The sequence below is a fragment of the Haliaeetus albicilla genome, chromosome 19 (assembly GCF_947461875.1).
Source record: "Haliaeetus albicilla chromosome 19, bHalAlb1.1, whole genome shotgun sequence".
Classification (NCBI taxonomy): Eukaryota; Metazoa; Chordata; class Aves; order Accipitriformes; family Accipitridae; genus Haliaeetus; species Haliaeetus albicilla.
In genome coordinates this window covers 26,058,569-26,084,698 of record NC_091501.1, presented here as the reverse complement: position 1 = coordinate 26,084,698, position 26,130 = coordinate 26,058,569, and positions in this window count along the sequence as shown.

Genomic DNA, 26,130 nt, shown 5'->3' with positions numbered 1-26,130 from the left:
CTTCTGGGACTTGTCCTGTTTAACACTTTCAGCAGTGACCTGGAGGAAGCGATGGGTTGCATGTTTATGAAGTTTGCAGATGACACCAAATTGTAGGGACCAGTCTTGCGGCAGAAATATCCAGAATGACCTAGACAGGCTGGAGTGAGTGGGTCAACAGGAACCATATGAAATTCTACAGGAATAAACATGAAGTCCTGTACTCGGGCAGGAAGAATCCCCCTGCAGTGATACAGGCTGGGGAGCAGCTCTGCAGGAACGGTCCTGGGGGTCTTGGCAGACAGCAAGCTGAGCACAAGCCAGTCCTGTGCCCTGGCAGAGACGATGGCTAACAGCATCCTTGGCTGTATTAACGGGAGCGTAGTCATTATTAGGTTGAGGGAAGAGATTATCCCCCTTACATACTATTCTTTAGACCTCCTCTAGAAAACTCCATCCAGTTTAGGGCCCTTCAGTATGCGAAAAGCATCGATAAACTGTAGAGTTCAGTGAAGGGCCACCGTGACAGTCAGGGGGCTACAGCTTTTGTCCTACAAGGGGAGGCTGAGGAAACTGGGTCTGTTAACCCCAGACAAGAGAAAGCTTTGGGAGGCAGGGGGATCTGGTAACAGCCTTCCAGTATCCACAAGGAGGTTATTGAGATGATGGAGTCCCAGCAGTGAGTGATGAGAGGATACAGAGGCAATGAACATAAATTGAAATGAGCAGTTCAGACTGGATATAAGGAGAAACTTTTTCATCAGCAATGGAACAGGTTGCCCAGAGCAGTTGTGGAGTCCCCACATTTGGAACTGAAGAATCTCTAAAATGGGTGGGTCACTGTTGTGCAAAACTTCAGATACTTCGTATGACCAATTGCACTGGAGAGATTTAAGGGGGACTGCTATAATTTTTAGATTTTATTTCCACCATTCTGTATGAAAAATGTTTCAATGAAATCAGGACAAAGAATAAAATGCCAAAAATTCTGAATTTTGAAAATAAGAATTTAATAGTTCACCTTCTGAAGTTTTTCTTATTAAAAGCACACAGAGATCTGATTTGCAAGATCCACAAATCAGTCTTACCTTCTGCTGGCAGGGCTAGCTACATAACTTTGAAAATTAGTCCAAGAATCCCCTTACACAGCAATGCCCTGTACTTAATCTGAAATTACAAATAACACGTACTGAGTGTACGCAAAGGCTGGCTCAGGGACTGTTGCAGAAATGGGGTATCTCAGAAGCCTGTAAGGCTCACACTGAAGTCAGCAGGAGCTCAGTATCTTTGGCCTTCTTTAATGAAAATGCTCTTTTTGTAGTTTTAGGAATTTAGGAATTCATGCTTTTAATCCTGTCCACTTACAGTTTAGAGGCAGGATGTATTGTAGCTGCAAAACTAAACAGATGAAGTCATGAAGCTGAATCTTTAGAGAAGTAGAGCTTTTGCAGTTTGATTCAGTTTCTTATAAGAAAAATGTGCTTGTTATGAGTCTTAGACTAAGTTTAAAAAAAACACATTGCAACATGTACCTTTTGCAAAAAGCTGTTCGGCAGAAGACGACAAGTATGCTCCTTCCTTTTTAATGCTTCCTTTGGGAAGCAAAATGGGAAGAGAATCCTATGTAAACCTTTCCGTTAGACCTATTTATTGTAAAACATGGGTTTAGCTCAAAATTTAAATTTGGATCCGATTTGTGTATATTTTAAGCATTTACACATTTGTGATGATTTATTCTGTGCTCCAATTTGCATCTGCTTTCAGATGGCAAAGGAGAAACTTACTAAGGCATCTGGAGGTCCATTTGAAAAAGGAATGTCCTTACCAGTCTAATTACTGGTGTAGTATGTGGGACTAACTCATCTTCCTTTATTGTTTAGTCCGAATACTAATAATGCCTTTGTCATTGAACAGCTGAAGAGTTCACAGTTACTTAAGCAGTACGAGACTGTAGGTTTGGGCTCCGCTGATGGTTATAGTCCTGATACGTGTGTCATACCATGTTACTTTACATTAACTTTCAAGTTGCTGTTGTAGGAGTTCCAGGGAGTTCCAATATGGAACTTTTGTACCGCAGGAGCTCTGGTAAATTATCTTACTTCTTCCAGGATTAGTTGGCTCTTTCAGTGCTTATGTTGGCACTGTTTGGTTAGAAAAGCTTCCAATTAGAAAATTTTATCTTTTTGCCTGAAAAAGTGAAGTTCATTTTAAGGTTAAGTGAAGCCTGTATATGGGATGCTAAGGTAGGTATTTCACCTATTGTTACATGAAATTATGTTCCAGTTTGTGTTTCATCTGTGTACTGTGTACCAAGTCTCTCTTACATTAATTAAACTATACTACACTCTCATGAGATACATTTTTAATACAAAGAAATGAATACAATGAAGGCTATTAAATATGGTAAAAACTCCAGTATGTATGCTAATGTTATAGAAGACTCAGAAACATATTTTTAAGGAATCTAACTTTATGTAATTGTACTTCCTTGAAAAAAGACTTTAATCTTGCTCTCCTCTGTTTTAAATGGTCACCTTTTGTCAGTATAATAGTTTAATACAGTTAATGCCAATTTTTGTAATGTCTGACTTTATCACTCATAACATTAAAGATTATGTTACAGTCTTGATGAAGGGGGTGGGGTTTTTTGTTTCAGTAGTAAAATACTTTTGATAGATAAGAACACTGTGGTCCAAAGAATTTTTTTGCAAACGTGGATCTAAAATGTTTTTTTTTTTTTTTCAGATTGAAAAAAAAAAATGTATCTACTAAGTATCTGGGGTTTTTCTCTGTCCCAGTAGTAAACTTACTATTTTATTTTAGGGACGTAACATTCTCCAACTGTTTTATTTTATGTCTGAGAGTTTTCTGAAGCCTTTCAAGATTTTAAGAGGTATTTTTACACCATCTTGCTTTCCAGAAAGTCATAATTTTCATCTTTAAACATTGGAATCTATGCCTGCCCCCTCCTTGTCGCCATCCTGATACACCTTTTAATGCTCCAATCTGTGGTAAATTTGTTGGAGAGGAGACTAGGGGGCCTGTTTTGTGGAATTTGAAATGCTGACAAGTCTGTCGACACTGGATGTGCGATTGTCCCTTGGAGCTTACATCCAAGTTTGTTGTACGGAGCAGAGAATAGAATGTGGGAGAAGTTATTCTGAGTGTGTGTGCATGTGATTGCAGTTTCCAAGGAGACCACCTTCTTTGTCTGAACATGTCCAAAATGATTGCCTAATTGATCTCATCATGTGGGACACTCTGTCTGTCTTTCTGTCTGCTTCTCTTGTGTGTTCTTTCCTCCACATTGTTAATCAAAAAGTAAAAAATGAAAAGTTACATTCTCGAAAAGAGCCAAACAAAGCCATTAGGCTGCCCAAACAACGAGTTTGGACCATCCTTTAGTCAAAACCAATTGCTAGTGTGTCACCAGTATGGATGTGAAACATGTTGTTGCTAGTATTTCTTCCCAATCTGTGCTATAACTCGTGCATAGATGATGCTAAGCGCTTCTTTGAAAGAGACAGCTGTTAATGCTACTACTGAATTTCCACTAATTATAAAATGAAAGGACTAGCTCTCTTTTCCTTCTCACAGCTCAATAGTCTAGTTTCACTGATTAAAGAACCAACAACAAAAAATCCCCCAAAACACAAAAAGCTCAGGGAAGGAGAAGATGTCAGTTAGCGACAGTGCTGAAAAGCATGCTGATGTGCTTTTTTTGTTGCTTGTGGTTTTGTTGGTACTGATGATTTGCTAATGAAAGCCAAAGCTCTTTCAAATTTAGTCCCTCAACACTGGAACTGGAAATGAAGAGCTCAAGTTTAAAAACATTCTTGCTAAAGGGAGGAGAAGATTGCAGAAGGCAGTAAGATTAAGGTGCTGAGGCAAAACTGGAGGTCACTGAATACTGCTATTTGTATAACTCAGGAGCACAGGGGACTTAGGCCAATCCTCACTTTCTTGCTAAGGAAAGACTCCTATTAACTTCAAGAGAAATTTAACCTGAACTATGGACACAGAATATTATTGAGACAGAAACTGAAATTACATCACAACTCAGTATGTAAAAAAGCATAATAAAAACGTATTATTGAATAATTTAGTAATTACTGAAAGAAAAAAAATATTTAAATCCTCTGGTTTTTGGGTTTCTTTTGTAATGGTTCTTTTCCCTGCAAATGCAGTCCTTAAAAAAGATGAACATCAGTTGCATAGCATGGTTTTGTTTGTTTATTTGTAATAAGTGTCTGTAATCTGTGTAAAACTGGGGAGAGGGCATAGTCTGTGTCAGTTTATCTACAATGTGTCACACTGGGGGTAAATACCAGCTGGTACATGAAAAAGGTCCAGGCAAATGTAAGCCAACAGAAGTAAGCATGGACAGCTTGAGAAATAGAGTCTGAGAAAATAAGTGGAGTTTGCAGCAGCCACAGCTCTCAACTTTCCTGGTGGCATTTGTTGGGTAGAATATGATTAATCTGTCTCTTCAAGAAAAGATCTCAATGATTGTTAGAAGCCAGTCCCTCTCTGCCTTTACTATAAACCAGAAAGAATAGTTTCATGAGCCTTTGATCTTGCCAACTCTTACTCCTGACTTGCTTTACTCATACGAGCAGTCCTGTTGAGCTGCTGGGTACAATTAAACATGAATGAGCTTTGTCAGAGTCTTTGCAATTACACATGACCTTAGCATATGAGGATTTCAAAGTAGTATTTTGCAGGGTTTACAAGTCTTTTTGTCAGAGAATATTTTCTCTGTGTTTCATAAAGATGAAAATTTAGGCAATAAGCAGCTTGAGGACAACTTGAAGTACTACGAAGTCCAGGGCAGAGCACATATAATTTTACAGACTGAGCCCATTAGGTGGGACAGAGCAGGATGCTGTAAGCCTGGGTGAAGCAACAGTCATGGTCAGCACCTGGCTTAATTTCGAGTGGCCTGTTTACAGAATGTCATGCTGATAGGAAGATACAGTACTATGGCTATGAGCCCTAAATGTCTGTCACAAGCTCTGTGGTCCTCCCTCTACAACTCTGGGGAAATTCCTGAGCTGTATTTAATTAAAGCATGATAAATGGTGCATATGAACAAATAAGTCTCTATCCCCCTTTCTGTCTCTCCCCTCAAGTTCTGGCCAAAGCCTGAGGTCACTTCATATCTCTTCTATTCTGCAAGAGTAAGTAATATGAAGAAGAGGGCAACCAAGTTGGTGAGGGCCCTGGAGTACAAGTCTTATGAGGAGCAGCTGAGGGAGCTGGGGCTGTTTAGGCTGGAGAAAAGGAGGCTGAGGGGAGACCTCATTGCTCTCTACAACTACCTGAAAGGAGGTTGTAGTGAGGTGGGTGCTGGTGTCTTCTATCAAGTAACTAGTGATAGCATGAGAGGAAATGGCCTCAAGTTGCAGCAGGGGAGGTTTAGATTGGATATTAGAAAAAATTTCTTTACCAAAACAGTTGTTAGGCATTGGAACAGGCTGCCCAGGGAAGTGGTGGAGTCACCATCCCTGGAGGTGTTCAAAAAACACCTAGATGAGGCACTTCAGGACATGGTTGATGGTTGGACTCAATGATCTTAAAGGTCTTTTCCAACCTAAATGATTCTATGATAAGAGCTAGCTAGCAGCACTCATGACTTTTTAATTTGAGTGTCTTACATTTTAGCTAAGAGGCAAATCAAATTTGTAGCTACTCTGGATTTTTTTTTTTAATAATTCCAGTTTGAACTTACTTGTGTTTTGTGCAAATATGGTACTGTTGAACATAGTTCATCTTAAAAAGGCTGAGCTTTGAGGCAGCACTTTACAAAGTTTTCCAGAGGGACCTGTTCCCTCTGGGAATCTGACAACATGCAGCACGGTGGCAATAAGGAGAGCACTTGCAGAGGAGCAGAGGTTCTGCTCCCTCCTGAGAGTGAAGCAAAGAAGTAGCTCTCACATCCAGCGCATACACCTGCACCTACCTGACCTGAATGAACAACCCTCTCAAATGACGCATGCCTGTAGTTGGAATATGGCATGTTCGGAGAGCTGCACAAACAGAACTGCTTTTATTTGACATTATGGTAATTAAATAAACATTTAAAATACACTTTTCTGACTCACTTGACAAAATATGTCTTTCTGAGCAGAAGGTTGAGACCTGACAATCGGCTTTTAGCATACATGTGAAGAAATCTGGTTTCTCTATTTAATCTGTATGAGATTCAACTGTTTGTGAAACGTGAAGATAATATGTCAATGTATTATATAGACCACTAAGTCAGAAGTCACAACAGTGCATTGGCACAACTGCCCTGTCACTTATGCACAAAAATACTGAGCTCTGCAAACATACCTGCCTGACTTCTGCCCTTGTTTAGTAGCTGCCAGAATAGACAGGCTTAAACTTCTCTCCCGTACCCTCGCCTCCCAATCATTATCCTCCCTTTTCTTAGCTCCTCCTGCAGCCAACTACCAAAACATGTTGGACAAGGTCAAACTCTCAAAGGGTGCTTCTAACTCACAGAAAACATATTTATTCAACCAGAGTCCCAAATGAAAAATCTTTAGTTAATCTACCTCCTGGTGTTTCTATGCTTTCCATCTTTTAGATTTTTCAGTACAATCTTCTGCGCCAAACTTAGGCAGACCCAGTCTGGCAAAGCCTTTCTTGTGTGAGTGGTTATTAAGCTGAAGTTAATGAGAATAATCGTGTAAGAACTTTCACCTCAGGCAAAGTATTTTTTTATTGCTATTTTTTAAGTTAAGTAAATTCTATAGGACTTTGACAAACAAAATCCATTTTGGGAACCTATTTAGACTTAAGAAAAGATTACAAGAGCTCCTCTTCTTTCAAGTTATACATAGCTAATATACAAAATTTGTATTTGGCACATCCTTAACCTTTTCAGAACATGATTTCTGTTGTGATGATAATCAAAGAGAGTCAACGTATTTTTTTCAGTATTAGAAAATATTTTTTAATTCGATTAGGACAGGAGAACAATTTACCACAGTATCAGGCAAGTCAGGAAATCAAAGCATTGATTTTTTTATACAGTCTGATGTCTTCCAGAAGTAAAGCAAGCTGTGCGCAAGCATATAACAAACACAAGACAGGAAGGCACAAATGGGATTGTCATTCTTCCTCGTACACTGGAAGTAAGAAAGTTTTTGAAGAGAGAGATTTGAATTAGGTAACTCAGGCATTTTTTTGTGGGTTTCAACATTTGATTTCTACTTTCTGTGTATGTAATTCTTTCTGTAACTGATGTCATAGGTCCTCTCTGGCATTTTCCTTTTTTCCAAAACAGTGAAGCCTATTCAGTTTAAATATATGGTCATAAAGGTACGTGGAGCTGAGAGAACATAGCAAATATGTTAGTAATTTTACTAAATTTGAATATTTTGTCAATTTTTTTCTCTCTCACCCCCTATCTTCTGTAGAAAATTACTATTTTCTTACATTTGAATGTCAAAGGACTGCATTTTCTAACTCGGACAATATCACATATGTGCATTCAGACCTTTTTGGCCCCTTTTAAAGCTGTTTTCCACTGTCCTGAGAGTGTTACGTGCTAAGGGCAGGATGTTTTGATCGACCACACTACTCAGACACAGACAAGAATCAGTACATTAAGGCAGCTTTTTCTCACTCTCTGTTCTTAGTATGTAAACTTTTCCAATCTCAGAATGGAGCTGAAGGGTATAACTTTTGCAAAATCAGAGCTGTGTAAACTTTTCATAACAATAGAAGAATTTGGTTAGCCTTGCAGAGTATTAGGAGCCAGAGGTGTTTTCTGAGACTCACTTGGAGTGAGTATTAGCACTGCTTCCACTTCTGCTCATCTAACAGAAAACTACCATCGCTGACAGTGTTGATGATAATTAATTTAATTAAATCATCGATGGCATCACTTGTTAGATTGCCTTTGAAAATCAGGTGTGAGTAGTACTACTTCATAGACATTTAGAAAGTTAAAATGAAAAATTAATTCTCAAAATTATTCCTTCTTCATTTCCCTTATGGTTTTCTAATTTAAACATTTCTAAAGAAACATGGGAGACAAAAGCATTCATAATGTTATGTGTATTCTGTTTTTGTTACTCCCATGATAATGCAGCCTAATGCTCAGAAGCAGAACTTTCCATCTTAGTTCAGTAGGGATTTCAGAGCTATTTCTGTATTTGTCATACTGATAACTAGTCATTATTTTATGTGCTAGGTAGTGTACAAACAGAAAAAAAGAAGATTACTGCTTTAAAACTTTTACATCTTTTTTTCCCTCTGGTACTTGTCTAAGTTTTGTGATTGATATGATGCTTGTGGCAAATTCACATCGTATTCCCTGGTGATCATGATTTTGACTGATTCTTCCTCTTATGTGTATAGGCGAAGAAACTAATTAAGTTTGTCTGACTAGCTCACTCAATCCTATGTGGAAGTAGATGGCATGGAGGTGGCAGGAGTTAATTAAGAAATGTAAGTTGGAGATGTCTAGCACCACTGCAACCACGTCTGTTGTGAGCTGCTGCCAACAGATCTTTGCAGGTTATCTATTTAAGGGAAAATGTCCTTTGCTTTGTCTAGCAAGACAAAGGGTCTTGGTTCCCAGTTGTATGTCTTGCAGGCTTACTGCTTGTCATGACCATAATCCTGGCAGACCCTGCTTTTCTTCCGATGAAAACCCTGGGCGCACAAGTGGATGTGCAGAGCACATCAGCAGTGTTCCTCGGGCTTGGATGATCAGGAAACTAGAGCTGTCCCTTAATATGGAAAGGGTGTATGAGACTGACCAACTACATCTAGGAGTGTTGCCTATGTTTTTCAGTCTCAACACTGCTGCTTTTTGGCAGCTAAGACTCTTGGAGGGTGACTCTTTTGCTGAATATCATCAGGCTTGCTTTGTCCTGAAGTTAAGGCTTTCACTGTTAGGAGAAGGAAGCACTTATTTCCGGAGCCATAGTAAGGGCATCATCTATTTTTCTCAGTAGTTCTGGAATGACAGTTTATTCTCATGTGTTGGCATGTAATGTCCTCATGTACATATGTACACACCTTTGGACAATATCCATAAATAAACCATTATTGGTCATGGACCTTTGACCATGTAGCTGGTTCATCAATACATGATCTCTGGAAGAGCTTTCATAATCTCTTCTAGTAACTTAAAGCTACTCTTAACAAGACATGCATGCATACACACATATATATCTCCACCAGGGAGCTATTTCATTTTTCCCCTCCCTTGCATATGTGGAATTTCTGCCCCAAATTATTTTGGCCCAGTGCCCAGGAGTCCAGAACAGTCAGTGGCTCAGTGGCACGTTTAAGATCTGCATGAAACAAGTCTTTATGCTGTTGGAAAGGAGAAAGTCACAGTTTTTGGGACACATGGCACTTGTTACTAGTACTGTCTAGAGACACAGTCTTAAAATTATGAGTTTTGCACATTAAAAAAAGCTATACTTGGGTGATAGTTAGTGATTTTTTAATATATTATTTCTATTTTTCCTTTCACCTCTGAGGGTTTTAGAGGCAGACATACTTTATTGTAGGAAAAGAGAAAAAATAACAACGCTCATGATATTTTCATTGTATATGCAGAAGATATGATGATGTCATGTGTGGTGTTAACGTTTTATCGGCATTCATTTCTGATGATCTTTATTGCTCTTGGCTTTACAGTTTAAGGGTCTTGTGGTTAGCAGGATAATAGAGATAAAGCTGCTATACCACAGCATTTCTATTCTGTGTAACTTCTGCAGTATATTTACAGTGTGTGGATAGAACTTACTGTATAAATTACATCTCTTCCATCTTTAAGCACAAAGAGCAATGAAAAAGATTTATTTATAAACTGGATTATAAATATGCATAACATTTTTCATGAAGGCAGCTTTTTTTACCCTCTTGATTGGAAGTAAAGGGATAAAAATTAATAATTGAAATATGGATGACAATCCAGTGCAGATGGTGATTGTTTTCCTAAATGCTTTAACTGAGAAGTCAATTGTATGTGGAGTTTTATACTAAGAAGGCAAGAATGAGAAAGCTTTTCTTTTAAGTGTCTGTGTCTTGTAGCAGCTTTTCTTCTTGCTACACAGCAGAGGATTTTGGCCCATGAAACTCTTTAGAAATGCACTGGAAGCTATCCCAAAGTTTTAATGGACAGTAAAACACTCAGAAATCTCTACCTTGAAATTACAATCATATGGCACAAGGGCTACACAAAGGTGATCTATATGAAAGGAACTGCCACTAGAGAAGTAACAATCTTGTCATTTTATTATATTTAGCGAACTCAGCCTGTAGTGCAATAATCCTGTGTTAAATCCTGTATTAAACTAGGAAGGCTATGAAACTAACTTTTCATTAAAGATAATGTGAAACAGTATTTTCCCCCATCCTCAGATATCTGTGTGTTAAAACTGGCGAGGAAAACCCAAGAAGTGTAAGTGAATGTACTGACATTTAAGAAGTGGCTGCTCAAGTCAAGTATCAGAATACAATATATGTGATATAAACACTAGAGTACATATACCGTGCCAGATGAACTTGGATACCCTTTGTATATGAATTATTTCATAAGAGGCAATTTCAGAGGAATAAATGTGAATAATTTGTCTTTTCTCATAAGAGGACATCTTCTTTCTTTTTTCAAGACTCCACGAGTACTTGTACTATCTAAATTCTCTTATGTTTCCTTACTGTTGGCCTGAACAGAACTTCCATGGAAGTACTGAATAACCCACCATGCATCAAATGTTTTTGGCATTTGATGGTGTCTTTTACAAAACATTTTAAATGTTAGAAGTGTTTCAGTTATGAGATTTCTTCTCCAAGTCAAAACAAATTTCAGTAAGTTCCAATGACAGTCTGTTAAATACGTTAATGCATGTTACTTAAATATAGTGCAGGTATTTGTTGTGGCTGTTTATGAAAACTGGAACAGGAGTCACGGATTAATACAGATCCTTGAAATCTGCTTTATGACTTATGAAAAAAATACTTTTTTTGTATGAGAGTAATAAATACAAAGAAATGTGTGGCTAAGAAGGCTGTTATATTTAATACAGTATTCCCCTTTGCATCAGGCAAGGAAGAAGTTGTCCTTGGGCAATTTTACAAAACTGGTAAATCATTTGTGCCACTACAAATATAGTTTGTGTCTTTCAATGTGATATATCTGTATTCTTTAAATAAATCTGGGATGTATGCTCATCTGATAGTAATGGCTATACTTTTGACACTTCAGCTCGCCAAGGGCTAGGTTCCTCAGTTTTTTTCCACTAGTGTGTTTAGTCCCACATGATTGGCCTTCATCTACATTACAGCTTTCTGAAATTGATGGCATTTGTATGCTAAAGCCAAAAAACCTAGAGCTAAGTATCTACAGTATTCAAAACCTGGAGCTGGAGCAAGATTTGCAAAACAGATCCAACACCCAGAAGCTCAGTTCTTTTAAAAATTTGGCCACTGTGTTTCGTGTGTGTGAGAGCTGGGTGCTTCTGCAAAGCAGGCCTTGACTAAGAAAGATGATCTCCTTCAAAAAATGTGACCCTAAAGGGCTTGGCAATATCAATTCCACTTATAGCATAGAGCTCCAAATTCTTGAGTTGTCTGTTCTTGTGTTGGGAAACAGCCCCTCCTACCCAAGGGAGTGTAGCCTGACAAAAAGAGCATTGAGATAATAAAAATAAAGTGCATTCCATGATCCAGAAAAGGGCAGATAGAAATATTTCTAGGATAAATTAATGCTGGTTTTTGCTGGAAGAAATTATGCTGTAGAAGGATGTTAGACATTTACCTTGTTTGTGTTGCCTTTTCTCATCTGTTTTAGACCCAAGAATGAAGTTCACAAATAGCATGAGAGATATAGATAAGTAATACAGGGCTATTATAATGACTTCAGATTGAACCTGTAATTCACAAGTACAATATAATGAAATCTTATTTGCCCTGTGACACACCTACTGTAATATTCTTATATGAGGTACAGTTAACCATCCTTCTTTCTCTCAGATCAATACCATGAGCATTGCAACACAAAGGATACCACTATGCACGAATGAAGGTAGAATGTTGTGGCAGTTTTTTATAAACACTCTTACTTTCACAGTGAACAGAATTAATTTTTCCTTCTGTAGGCTTTCACTATTAAACTGTTGTTATCCGGGTATCTGATACACAGTCTAGGTAAGTGAGAGAGACTACATCTGGAAAACTCATACCAGCATGCACGGACCTGATATCCATATGCAGTGGACCTGGTACCTATATGCAGTGATTTCAGATATATAAACAAGGAGTCTGGTCTAAAGCCCATTTTGATGTTCCTGAAACACATTGTCTCGTATATCCGTGTGCTTTTTATATTTCTGCTAGAAATGAAAACATGACAAAACATAAACGTAATAGTATGAAATCAACCCACAAAAAGCAGAATGGATAGTTAAAATAACCAGCCCTCAGAAAGAAAGCAACGCTGTGTTGCTATTATGTTGCACAAAAAATAAGCAAAGAGAGGATGAATAAACTTTCTAGAACAGAAAGTTATTGAAGAGGATATGTTCACGTCAAGGTAGAATGATTTTTGAGACTACTGGAGTTTTGGAGAGCACTGGATTGTTTAACATAGAAGATCTCTGATCATTCCTGTAGTTCCCAGTTTAGGTAATGTCTTTTTAAAAATGGTCTTAGTGCAGTACACAGAAATACTAATTTAAAAGGTAGGTAGAAGAAGTCAGCAGTTAAAACCATCCGGAAGATTGTCTACAGCAAGACCATACCATTGTTTTAGTTTCCCAAATAAAGGAAATACGTAGGTAGATTCATTTTTGGAATAAATAAGGGTATGAATGTCTGCGAGTTTGAATGTAAAACAATCAATAAGATTGGAGCATGAGCATCTTACTGTGCTAGCTCTTCACAGTGATGGCAATAACTAAATAAATTCATTCTTGGAATAAGTAAGGGTGGAATTCCATGTATTTACTCTGGGATTCAATTTGAGACAGTATGTGAATCCTTCTTTTCTCCTGATTCAGTTGTTTCTAGTGTGGTCTGCCACAGTCTCAGAGAAAGTAACTTAAATTTATTCTACATTATCATCTGTGAGTGAACAGCCTAAAAATGAAAATGCTTCTCTTAAATGTGAGATTAATTTACAGTATTTTACTAATGGCCGTCTCTGTCAGGGAAATGAGGCATATCAAATGCACCGCTCCCTCCCCCCTCTCCCATCATGACATCTACAGTACACTGTGACAAACTGTAAGCTCACAAGGATGTGGAACAACCTAGGTGATTTACCGCAGCCTAAAGCAGGCGTGGGAAATGCCTCCCACTTCACAGGCATGCTACAAACTGCCTCAGTGCAGAACAATTGATGTAATTGTATTGCTTGGCTGTTCAGTTCAGCATTTGGAGACTTCCTAATGATCCATTCCAAATGTTTTGGCCAGGCAACCCTTTTGTAGAACTAGGTATATAATTCTGTGTTGCTTCCCATTTTGTGGTATTACAGATAGTATTCTTGTTACTCTGGTTTTGACACTATTTCTAAAAATAAGAGGGAGCAGTCTTTTACCTCAGTTGTGAACTTACTTATGGGAATATTAGAGAAAATATCTGAACACAAGAAAGCATCTTAAATTAACAGAATGAATAATCAGAAAGACTCATCTCCCTAGTCACACATATGTGAGTCTCATGCTAATTGTGCAAATCTCTTAACATTTACCCGTAAGTTCCTAAAGCTCTGACCTATAATTCATGACAACAACCTGATTTATAGCAAAGACCAGAAATTAAGAGGGTGAATCCTACTTTCATCGAAGGCAACAGCAAAACTTGAACCAACTTCACTGTAGTAGAACAGCATGCTATTCCTCAAGATCCATCAGTATTTTCAGCATAAACTATTTTTCTTATCTTCTCTCTCAACATTATGTGATTCAAGTAGTGAACTGTAGCAGTGGTGGCACCAGTGTTATATTAATAGTTAAGTACGTTTTGGTAAGTTATTGTAATTGGTCTGGGGCCTGCATGGATCCTAGGTCCAGCACTCACAAGTCTACTCTGCAGCACCATTCCCAAAATTGCCCTTTGGGTTGTCTAATGAAGGATGCTTGCATTATATTTGGAGCGGAAGAAAGTACAGTCAAGAGGAAGATCCTTTAGATCTTTTGTGAACTGACTGAAGCGGCATAGAATTTCTGTGTGCTGCTGTGTTGAAAATAAGAAAATGAGCTGTAAAATTGTTCTGGGGAGATGCAGAAATTCTTTTTTCCGAAGAATTTTATTGTCCCCTTTGCCTTACAGAGTAAGAACAAACAGCCCAAGGGAAACACTGTGTATAATACTATGAAGAATAAACATATTCTTAAAAATATTAGCAAATGTAATTGGGAAAAGTGTTTCCTGGAAATTAATACACTAAAGTGAACCAAAAATTGACCAATTTAATTTTTCTTCAAAGAAAATACTGACTATGACACAGCAAAAGCCATAGAAGTTGCATCAAATGCAAAACAAAAAGAAGTCCAAACCAGACTTTTTACTAAAATGTGTTAGAACTATCAAAGGTTTAAATTTTGATGATCTGATCATTACTGTTACCATTAATTTTTCCCCTGTAAGTTTTATTGTTTTAATTAATGGGAAATTATTGCTTTTAAGTCAGCTGCACCTGATAAACATCTATTTTTTATATCTAGGTCCATGTTTTTATGTCTATAACTGTGTGACTTGATCTGACAGAACTTCACTGACACTGCTTGCTCCAGAATGCCCGCGCATCCCAAATCCTGTAGCAAAAGTCTTCGGTGGCACTAATATCCTGAGAACCATAGAGTCAATGAGTTCTCCCTTTTATGCAAAAGATTTACCAAATATATGCAATTTTATATGGGGAGGTGACCACTCTCCAGGATGAATTTGTGCAAAATAGCCTACAGTTTTTTGACTGGGAAATGAAACCAAACCATGTTAGTGCTAACAACCCAATCAAAAGCATTCTCTCCAAATTCTGGGCGATTTCTGGGGCTGAGTTTGGATTAAATCCTCTCTACGGTCCTTATTTATTTGTTTTACTTGTTCTTTACACCTTGTCTCAACAAGCCTGTCTGCGTAGACTTAGATGCAGAATTCAAATCTTGTTTGAACTTATTATTTAAACTTTCTATCCTGGAACAAAATACTGTGTTGAGAGCAAGATTTGTTACCCAATGTGGGGTAACACTCCTCTGTTCAAGTAAGGATGAGTTAAACTAAAACTGAACAGTGCATGAGAAAATTTGCCAGCTCACAGGAACACAAGAACACATTAGATAATGTCTAGCAGTGATAACTTCCTTTGTAAAGAAAGGATGCTTCCAAACCCATGGCACAGAAAATTCTAAAAGGAAATATCAGTGCATACCTACCATGTATTAGCTATTACCTTAATGGTGTAAGAAAGGCAAGATAGTAAAATACAAAGAAAGGGATGAGGAGGTAGGTTGTTTAAAAGCAAGTTTGTCTATAATCTTTCCTAATTCTGATTGTACTAAAGTACAAAAACCTAGTGATGAAAAAAATGTGTACTAAGGGCTAAACTGTATCTGGCTATTTTATGGAAATTATAGAGAAGGTTCTTGCCATTGTATTGTTTATGTGAAATCTGCCTTGGCAACAGAGATCACACAGGATTCTCCAGCCTTACTGGTACCGATTGTGATTGCCTACAAGAGGTTAAAGACTACAGAGCCATAGAGATGTACAGGCATATCAGGGCTGGCACCCCTGAAGATGTTTACCTGTGCACGCACTCCTCTTGCTTCAGAAAATCTGAAGAAGTGCTGCCACTTGGCAGTACAGTTTGTAGGTCAAGCCCTCCAACTCTGTACTTTGAGCCTCTGACAAATGGGCGTTTAACTGGTATATCTGGCTACACAGGAACATTATTTTAGCTCTAATTGTGTAACAGCAGGGCAAACTCTAGTCAGGACCCATTTTGGGTGGTATGGTTATCTATGTACTGAGAAACCGTTACGGGCTGGAATCAGTGTCAATGAACAGGCTTGGAAAATGGAAGCAGCAGCATCTCCATTTTAGATCTTGGGAACAGTTATTTCAGTTTTCAAGGATCATGCTCTCGATCTGAATCAAGGCCGAGAACTGAATTAAGGTCTTGGGGCCCATTCTATTGTGTTTAACCAAGAAATGGTAGTATTGTAGTTGTGAAGCCAGGAAAAGAGCTTACATGCCAAAAAGCTTGTGGGTTTGATTTTTTTCGTGTTAACTGTTTGGTATATTAGTCACAATCAATCTTGTCTTGCCTTGCCAACAACAAACTTCATTCTCCACAATTTTTCTTTTTCAAGCCTCTGTCCTTTAGCATTTCTAATATGAAGTGCTTATCAGGAAAGCAGCAACTGATGCTGGTCTAATGATTCTGTGCCCTGTTTCAGCCTTGGAGAACACTGCCCTAGGGAGCTGGCTGAAGCAAACCCTGTGCCATTTTCATATAGCTATGGGTGTAAAATCTGTGCTGCTTTTGTGATTAAAAAGGCAACAGCCTCCTAGAAATAGAAAAACACTGGCCAAGAAATTCAGGACGGCAGACCTAAAAGGTAGGCTTTCTGAGTTTGTTCTTAAGCTTACAGAAGCTCACCTTCTATGCGAGTGTCCTTCTGCAAGAGCTCTATTTTTGCTTTTGTCTCATCTGTGGCCTTCTTAGCTTGCTGAGGTTTTAATAGCAAAGCATTCTGATTAATACCTTTTTATACTGTGTCTAATCTCTGCAGTTGATGACTTCCCCATCTGATATGAAGAAATGTATTTAAAGAACACTTGGACTGAAAAGGCCATTTAGTCTGGATTCAAAGTTACATTGACTGAAATACCTACTCAAGTATTTTTCTTGCAGAAGGGCAGATGGGATCCCTGAAAAAATCTGCTGTTTCCAGAAATGCTACAAAACTCTTTTTTTCCCCTCTCTTGACCTTCACGTAAGACATGACATATGTGTGAAGTGTCATGTAAGTTATTCTCCTCTGGCTGGGTGTTCTTAGCATCCACTGTGAGTGCACAAGTATATCTTATCACCACTCATGAAAGCCTAAATGGATGTGTCATATCTTTCTTTGCCAGCAGTAAGAACTTTCAGTGCTTTTTAAAAAGAACAAGGATGGGAAAAATAGAGTGAAGAGAATTACGTTGTTTACAACTACCAAATTAGCAGTTTTAGTTGTAATTAGCTGGCTGATGGAGCTGTTAAGTGTAGCAGACCTTTTGGAAAATATATTGTATGTTACAGTTTATAGTAAACTATAATATGAATAAATAGCTGGAGGTTATGTGAGCTTAAAACCATTAGGCTGTATGTTACATTAACTGAGCAGTACCCTGAACCAAGGAAGACTAAGGCAGGTTTTTCTGCATCCGATTTGATTGTTTTGGATAGACAGAGTCTGTGTATTTACGATAGGCATTTAACAAATGTGTGAGACATCATACAGCCCTGTGTACCAGGGCAATATCATACCTAGAGACCAGAGTTGGGAGCTCAGCTTTCAGTTATGTACATGTTTTTCCTACTTTAATATTTTCAGAGTTTAACAGGATAAGATGGAAGTTTTAGAGAAGTTACATGCTTTTAAAACCCATCTCAACTTTAGCAGGAAAAGACTTCAAAAAACCCCCACTGTTGTTTTTCATGTTGAAATAAATCCATAAAATTTATCTCTGTGCATTTTAATGTGCACTTTAAAGGTAAACTTCTTTTAATCCGTAGAATAAAATTGTTGCATTACATTAAATCTAACAAGAGACTTTTTACACACCTTTATGATTCTGCAGAACTGCTAGTTATTTCTAAGCTAGAATATTGGTAATTTGGCTGCATTCTTCATCGTTGATTTCTTCACATGGCAGAATATTGCCGACGCTCTGCAACACTAACACCCTCAGCAAACATTGATCTAGGAAAGCCAAAGGAAGATAGTCAGTGTCTTTCCTATTGCCTTTCTACATGCTTTAGCCCTGCAATGACTATAAACACTGCAAATCCAGACAAATTAGAATCAATACTAATGCCACTGGAAGAGTATTTAAAAGCAAAATTATTATGCAGAAGTGCAATGAAGAGGTGAACATTTAATTTATTTTTGGGATGCATTGTTGCTTTATAACAGAAGACTAAGGATAGAAAACTTCAGCCTCCAGTTGTTAAATGTCTTGTCTTTTGAGATCATCAGGGATCCTCTTGTAATAACTGTAGGGGTAGAGAATGCTTTCTGTCACCTCAGAATACGATTCCTATCATCTTGCCTTGTTCTTCTGGCTGTACAGGCAGCCCAAAAGGCAAGTCATGCTTAGTACCTAACAGAGGCAGCTGCAACTGATGGGCTGAATTCCAGCCTAAGTACCCTGTAGGCTGCTATAGGCCCAAATCTCCCAAATGTCTAAGAGAGTTGAGGATATGGACCTCATTTCTTAAAGAACATGGCACAATGGCAGATTTTTAGTTCATCACTGGGAATTCCTCACAGATATGTTGCCTTTTTTGGACATGTTTTGCATCTGTCACTGCATATAGATCAGTTACTCTGAAGTGATTCTACATGTAGCTAAACTCCATTTTAAACCTCCTAGTGTATGCTTACATAGCAGTTTGGCCCAGAAGGGACTTCCCCCTTCCGTTCAAATTCAGTAGCCTCTTGCAAGGGTTATGCCTTACCTTTTGCTGTTAGGTAATAGAAATGCGAACTTCTCTTTTTGTGCTCTCTTTTAAGCTATTCTGGGTGCTAGTTGCCTCTGCAGTTTTTACGAACATGGGGGAGTGTTTATGAAATGGTGGTATATCATACCCGCTTTAGTGGAAACTTGAGACAAATCTTCTCAACTTTCCTTAACGCTCTGTTCTTAAAGGCCAGATGTTGAAAAGGTTTCAGAAATGTATCTGCTGTGCTCAAAATCTAAGAACTTATGCACAATCAATTTTATACACGCAAGTAGTTTGCTGAATGCAAAAAGACCAACGGCAGCTGCTTGTAGGACTAGTGCTCTGGCCTGGATTCTTTCAGCTTTAGGGAGATTAGATTTGGGGACTAAATTAAAGTTCCAGATTAGGAGTTTGCTCAGACTAGGCTTCCAGCACAGTCATTCGGTGATCTGAGTGCTCATCAGGAGGTGCCCCTTTTTCTTCATTACTTACATACGCAGCTTCAGAAAATTAGATATCTGGATACCTGAATTTAGGTGGGATAAATTAGATACCTGAATTTAGCTGATAGTGTTACAAAGAAAATGATATGGCTTACCTAATGAATGTTCAAGCAGTGCAAGCACAGGATGAAGTCTAGGGTCAGCCTTAATCACTAATGATTCTACCTAACAAACAGCAGGAGCACTGAGATAGCACCACGTTTTCCCCTGTGTTACTTTGCTCCTGTTCATCCCTTTCTTTCTGCACAGGGAGTGAGGCTGCTTTAATTAGCCTTTGATGGAAGCAGACCAAGGCATAGCTACTTGGGCCCATTCAATCACAGGCCTATGCAGCGTCAAATAAAAGGATAGCGAGGGCATGCAGATACTCAGGGAAAGAGCCATCCACTTTCCTGTTTTAACTCCCTCACAAAAAGAAATTATTTGTTTCACTGAATAAATGCCCTACAGTGGTGCCTTATTTCCTTTCTCTGATGGAAGAGGATTTTGCTGAATTACCGTATGAGTTTGATCTTCCTCATCTTGTAGCTATTTTGAGGGCCACATGAAAGCTGGAGAGGTCAATACCTTCAGATATCTCCCTTCCCCGGGTAAAAATGCAAGAACAATGATCATTCAAAGAGAAATGTTATCCAGGGACTTTTGTAGTTGAGCAGACCTTTTACTCTGGATACACTCTTTCCCAAAGTGTAATTTAGTTCAGTGCTAGTGTGTAATTCGTTAGCACGCAACCATTTTTCGGACTTTGTAATTTACTGTAGGTTTGCTTTTAGGGCATGAAATTTGATGGCTGAAGCCTGATCTGACTTCAGACAACGCAGTCCCCGATTTTTTCAGTTGCTAATTCCCAGCCTGTTTTTAAAATGGTGCACTCTTCATTTTAATAGTTAGGTAATTTTACTCCCAATTACTTTTTTATTATGGCATTTTAGGTGAAGAAGTATGAAGAAAGATGGCTTTTTTTTCTGGCGTGGTCTGCGTTTTATGTCTCCGTCAAGTGCTTTTCTAAAGCTGTTTTTCCCAGACTGTGTGTTTTGCATGGGTGGGACAGTGGGTTATTGTTAGCCTGTTAGACACAACTCGGTTTGAATACCCTTCAGTAGTTTGTGAGGCAAGTCAGCTCTATTTGCATTTGTTCCAGTCACAAAGGTTTATAGGTCAGCAAAGGCTGGCTGGAAAAATTCAACATGCCAATGCACTATTCTTCTATGGTTGTCAGGAATTCAAACGTGCTGGTTTTTATATTTCTTCTTGGTCATGAATATATGATAGCACAGTCTGAAGTCGCTTTGTTTCTTTGGAGCTTGGTACCAGCTGGGACTAAGATGGAGGACGTGACTTGATGCCAGCTTTCCCGCCCCCCCCTTCTTCTTTTGCCCATACTAATCAGCAGCAAATCAAATGTCAGTACATCTGGAGGCAGTGAGAGGGCAGTGCTCACCAGTGCACTGTATTGCTGCTATTTTTTTCTCTTCTATGAAAAGGAGTCCAGCTCAATAAAAGATGACATTTGTCCTTTCATAGAAAACATTGCATTAGCTTAATCTCCCTTCTGGTTTGGGTTTTCTTTTCTTCCTGTTTTTATTTAGATACGTTTGGGTCGTATCCTGAAATGTTTCCTGCTTAGCTACATGCAAAGACTATGTGGAGATCTTCATTTATGCATGGACTGACGAAGAATAGGCATCTTTTAGAATTCAAGACTTCAGAAGCCATTCCTATAGCTTTAACGGTCACACATAAAGATATCTAATGCAAGCCATCTTGGGATATCACCGGTAACCTGATCTTTTGACAACTTGTATGCAAAGCTTAAAATATATATAAAAAAGAACGACTTCCCCAAAGAAAGCATTTCCTTAGCTTGTTTTTCATCTTCCAGTTTTAGAAGAGGTTTGGCCTTTTGCAGTTCTTGAAATATAGATTTATCCACTGTAATTTGATTCCTTCCAAACTGCATTTTGAATTTTAAATGGTGTGTCTGAATACATTGTGAGGGATACTATTGCAGGTTTGTTAGGGGCTGACATCTCATTTCCAGGCTAGCTTACTGTAGCCCCATTACTCTGAAACCAGTAAGTCCATCCTGAGTTTGATTTATTTAAAACTCAGTTACTAAAACTGTTTGTCTTTATAGTTGTATCTTAAGAGCCGAGATTTTTCTTACAGAAGTAATAAAATATGCCAGATCTCCTTTTAATATGCTCATTGAGATGCAGACTGTGACCTTTCTTGGTCTGTTTTAAAGAGACTTTCTGCAAAATATGGACTGTTTTGACTAAAAGGCGACATAGGCAAGGAAGGTTGCATCTGTAAACTAGAGAGGCAGCAGCTAAACCTCATATTGATGCCTCCATTTGAAGCAGCCAGGGAGACCCGTTTACTTTTGAATGCACGATTCGCTGCCAAGTTGGCACCATCTTTCATGTTTATAGATTTAAATTCAGCACATGGCTTTAACTCTTCAGCTGCACTAGCTGCAAACAATTACCCCAAAACAAATGCTTAGGTATAATCAGTTCATTGTCTTACCCATGCCAAGTTGCATCTGACCCTTAGAAATACAGTTGAGAACGTTATTTTAAAATGCCATATTGGGTAAGACACGTGCAAATAGCAAAAGCATGTTTTACATGGAAATGTTTACAAATATTAAACCTCACTGTGAAAAAGCACCTCATAAAGTAAACATTTAAAAAATCATGTAATGTGTTAATGGGAAGATACAGGGTTTAACAGATGAATCATTGAAAAAGATTCCACAGAATAATACTAATAAGCACCAAAAAAGTGTTGTTTATGAACTTAGCCTTCACAACTACTAATCTGGTGCAAACAGCATAAAATTGTCAGTAGTTGGAAATTCATCTGGGAAGAACATTTCATAATTTGGTTTTTTTATTTTTAACTCTTAAAAAATCAGTTTTGTCCCAAGATTGCTTTAGTAAATAAATATTTCAGTCCGTTTTGACTATTTTAATAGGCAAAATATCTTACCATACATAGAAATTAATTTTTAAAACACAACTGTGATTGATGTATTAAGATTTTTTTCAGCAGTTAGATACATACTGCTTCGTGGCTTTAGTATTTAGTAAAGGAGCAGTAATAAGCTAGCTGCAAATGTAGTCATGCTCTGAAATCAAATTTGAATCTTAGCTTCAAAATGGACAAATAAACATTTAACACAGTGATGTGGGTGACTACTGTCCACACAGTGAAAGCGTAGGCTGAATCCCATCAACTTCAGTCACTGCCAAGGTTTGGGTATGGACAAAGAAGCAAGTACATGCAATTCTGAAGTTTTTATCTGCAGCCCGTTATCTTGATCAAACATTTTTTCTAACTTGATCGTATGCTTCATACTTAGAAGCATCTCAGTTATGTCTATTGGATACATAGATAACCTTTGTTAGTAGCTGTCTTAAATCATATTGTAATCATAACAGTGATTTTTTGTTTGTTTGTTTGTTTGGGGGGTGGGTATTGTTTTTTGTTACTGCACTTACCTATTTTTCTCCCAGCAATTTGCAGAGCATAAAGCACTTTGCATGTGACAGAACAGTTCTTTCATTCACTAGTTATTTCATTTAGCATTAACTTCTGGATGCACGCAAGTAGTGACCTATCTGTAAAGCATTCAGTATAATCAAAAGGTAATTTGATAAGTCAGAAGGCATGTCTGCACAGTCATATATCCCTTCTGTGGTTTTAAATATTTTCATAATCATGGATGCAATTGAGCATGTGGGAAGCTCCTTGTAGCTAGCTCTGAAAACAGACGGAGATCAACAAAACGTCCAGACTACATTACAAACATGTGAATATATTCTGATTTTGGATTAAAAAAAAATTTCTCTCAAGTCCTGTTGAGTGTACTGGTACAGTATGCACTTTCAGAATAGCTTTCTTTTTTGGCAGTTATTTTACTCTCAAAACTCAGTAATTCTTTCATAGTGCATCAGATTTACCAAATTAATAATTTCTTGGCATTATTCTTTTAATTCACATGTGTGTCTGTGTGTATACATACATGTGTGCTTTTTCAGGGTTTTTTGGAATTTTAAGAAGGTGAGAAGCACACAGACTGAATAGCTTTATATTCTGTAATGGTTCACTCACTGTAGAATCGAGATTTATTTTTATAAAAATACTGCTGCTTTCTGACTTAGTGTGAAAGATACTTTATTTGTACAAATGCTAGTGTAGGAGAAGCAGCTGTTGCGTTAGTTCATGCTTTTATTCAGGTGGGTTCTGTCAGCTCCTAAACCCCTTGGCTTACTCGTAAGTGAAAGCAAAAGTTGCAGGCACAGTTTGGATGCCGTTGGGTATCCTGGACCGTGGTGGGTTCTTTGAGGGTTGCAGCCCTGACCAGTAGAGGGATTTTTTTGTTTGTTGGTTTGTTTTTAAGGAATTGGTTTTGAATAGGAGAGGAAAAGACAGAAGTTGCTTATTGAGATTTCTGTGCCACAGAAAAGGAGTGAGAAGGCTACTGACATACTGCAGTAATTTTGGATGAAGACAAATCCTTTAATTAGGTGCGTGCAGTGTGAGGACATTTGCAGAGATGCCATAGTTAAGGTTGTTGTGAGCTTTCAGTTTCCCAGAGAGAAAAATTTAAAAAATCTTAGTAAATCAACCTTTGAGAGTTGCTTTATTTTAAGGTGGGAAAAGAAGGGAAGATGGGATTTTCTTATCTGTCTCTTCGGTTTTCTTCTGCTTGTTGTCTCTCTCTTTTCTTTTTTTTTTTTTTGATACTGATTTTATCCCTGAGAATCTCTCACCTTGTGGATTTTTCTCTCCTGTTAGCTCTGCAGTGGGATTGATAGCTGTGTTCAGACTCCAGAAATACGCATACCCTTGCTTTGAAGAGGTAGGATGCTTTTGATATTTTACCATTAGAACAAATGGCTATTTTCCTCCCTTTATGCAATTTATAGACATTAAAAAAAGCCAGTGAACATGACAAGTATTTACAAGCCCTGATACTGCCAACAGCCCACTGAGCTTCATTTTCCGCAGGCGCGTTACCCCTGTCTCAGGAGAGGCCCTCATCCCCACCACAGCGTGTCCTTCTTCCTCAGCTGTGTATGCGACCCCTCCCCAGTTTCCCTATAGAGCTGTGACAGCCCGTCATTGTCTGCCTCTCTGGATATTACAGTGGCAATTTGCTCACATGGATGCTGGCTGATCCCAAGATCTCTTTTTTACTCTGTTTTCTTTGTATTTCCTCCCCAACTCAAGTCCAAAACTGAACAGTGTGGGTCATGACCAGGAACTAGAGCTTGCAAAGGCTGGTCATGGCTAGAATTTTTTCTCTGGTGGATGGTAGAGGAGGAGCTAATAACAGATTTTAGCTGTCAATTCTTAGACGAATTGTCAGGAAACCTCATCTTCTCCATTCACCTCTTGCTATGACTAAGGCACAGTGGGAAACTTAAAGGACAAATTCAGTTGACAAACAGAACTTGGATCCCTGCAAAGGAGACATATTCTCCTCCTGTCAAATATTTGAAAGATCAGAACAAACTCTTGCTCTGATTAACTTTAGTGCACCCTCTTACATCCCCTGCTCCGGGACATACTGAAAGTAATCCTTTTCGCTCATACTGGGATATTATGTTGAATAAGCAAGGAACATGCCTGAAGTTAATGAAGATTCTAGTTTTAATGGTGACCTTTTTTTATTATGAAAAGTTTTGGTTATGCTTTCTGTGCATGTGGGCCTCAGCACAAAAATGTACTGTACAGCTAAGCGTAGTTTTACTTCTCATCTTACCCCCACGCTATTATTTTATCTCAATATTTTTTCATTCCTCTATTAAAATAGGAAAAACTCCTGAAGACTTGCTCTCATTGAATTCAAATGCTTAAGAAAGTGGATACCGATTTTAGTTTTTTGCAATTAAAGTTTTAAAGAACATAATCAATTAAGTTAAAAATCAAATTATTTTTAGAAAGCATTTATCTCAATTTTTAGCAATCTAATACCTAAACTTTTATAGAATTTTTCATAGTACTTTGCTGACTTGGTGCATGTCTATGTGGCCAACTTGCATAATGAAATGCAACCTCTAAGTAGATAGGGTACTCTACACATCTCTCAACACTACTTCAAATATACTTAATTATGTTAAAGCAGTAATCATGGCACTGCCTGATCATAATTTTTTATTTCTGCTACATACAGTAGAAGCTTAAGGATATTTCTTGTGTACAAGATACAAGTAATTAAATGCAAGGGTTCTTTGAGGAACTGGTGTGGAGAACAGTCTCCTTTTGATTGCCCATATGCGAGAACTCCATTGTTTGTCCATTTTGATGAAGTTCAAGTCTAAAGCGTATACAATAACAGTTAAATCTGAAAAAGGACACCTTGAATTACCTGGCCACAACAGAGGTAATAAAAGGGAGCACAGGATCGCACAGAATCCCTGAGCCTGTCCCATAGAAGTTCCTCCCTTGCTAATATTATCGCTGTGCAGTATTTCACACCAAATTTCCTCCTGTAATAAGGAAATGTGTTGTATAGTCGTCCCCCCCCCCCCCAAAAAAAAAGTTAAATATAATGAGTTTTAATTGTGAAGATGGTCCTCCTGCCCCAGTGCACTGTTTTGTGGCACTCGGATCTGAACGGGCACAGGATTGTGTGCAAGAGCTGGAAGCCACTGGGGAGCGGCTGGGATGGTCTGCCAGGGGCTGAGTCAATGGCAGGGCCTGGAGGAGAACCCAGGGTAGAAAACTGGGGAGGCAGAGGAGGAAAATTGTTGCTTTCCTTGGATCAAGTTCTGTATTGGCCTGATCCTTCCTTGTCCTTCCTGTTGTCACCATGTTAATACCAGCTTCAATACTTTTAACTAGCCTGTGAGAAGGTGCAAGCGCAGACTGAGAATGAGTAAATTAACAATGCGGTGTAGAAGTAGGCTGAAAAGTCAGTGAGGGCGTTGCCAGCCATGT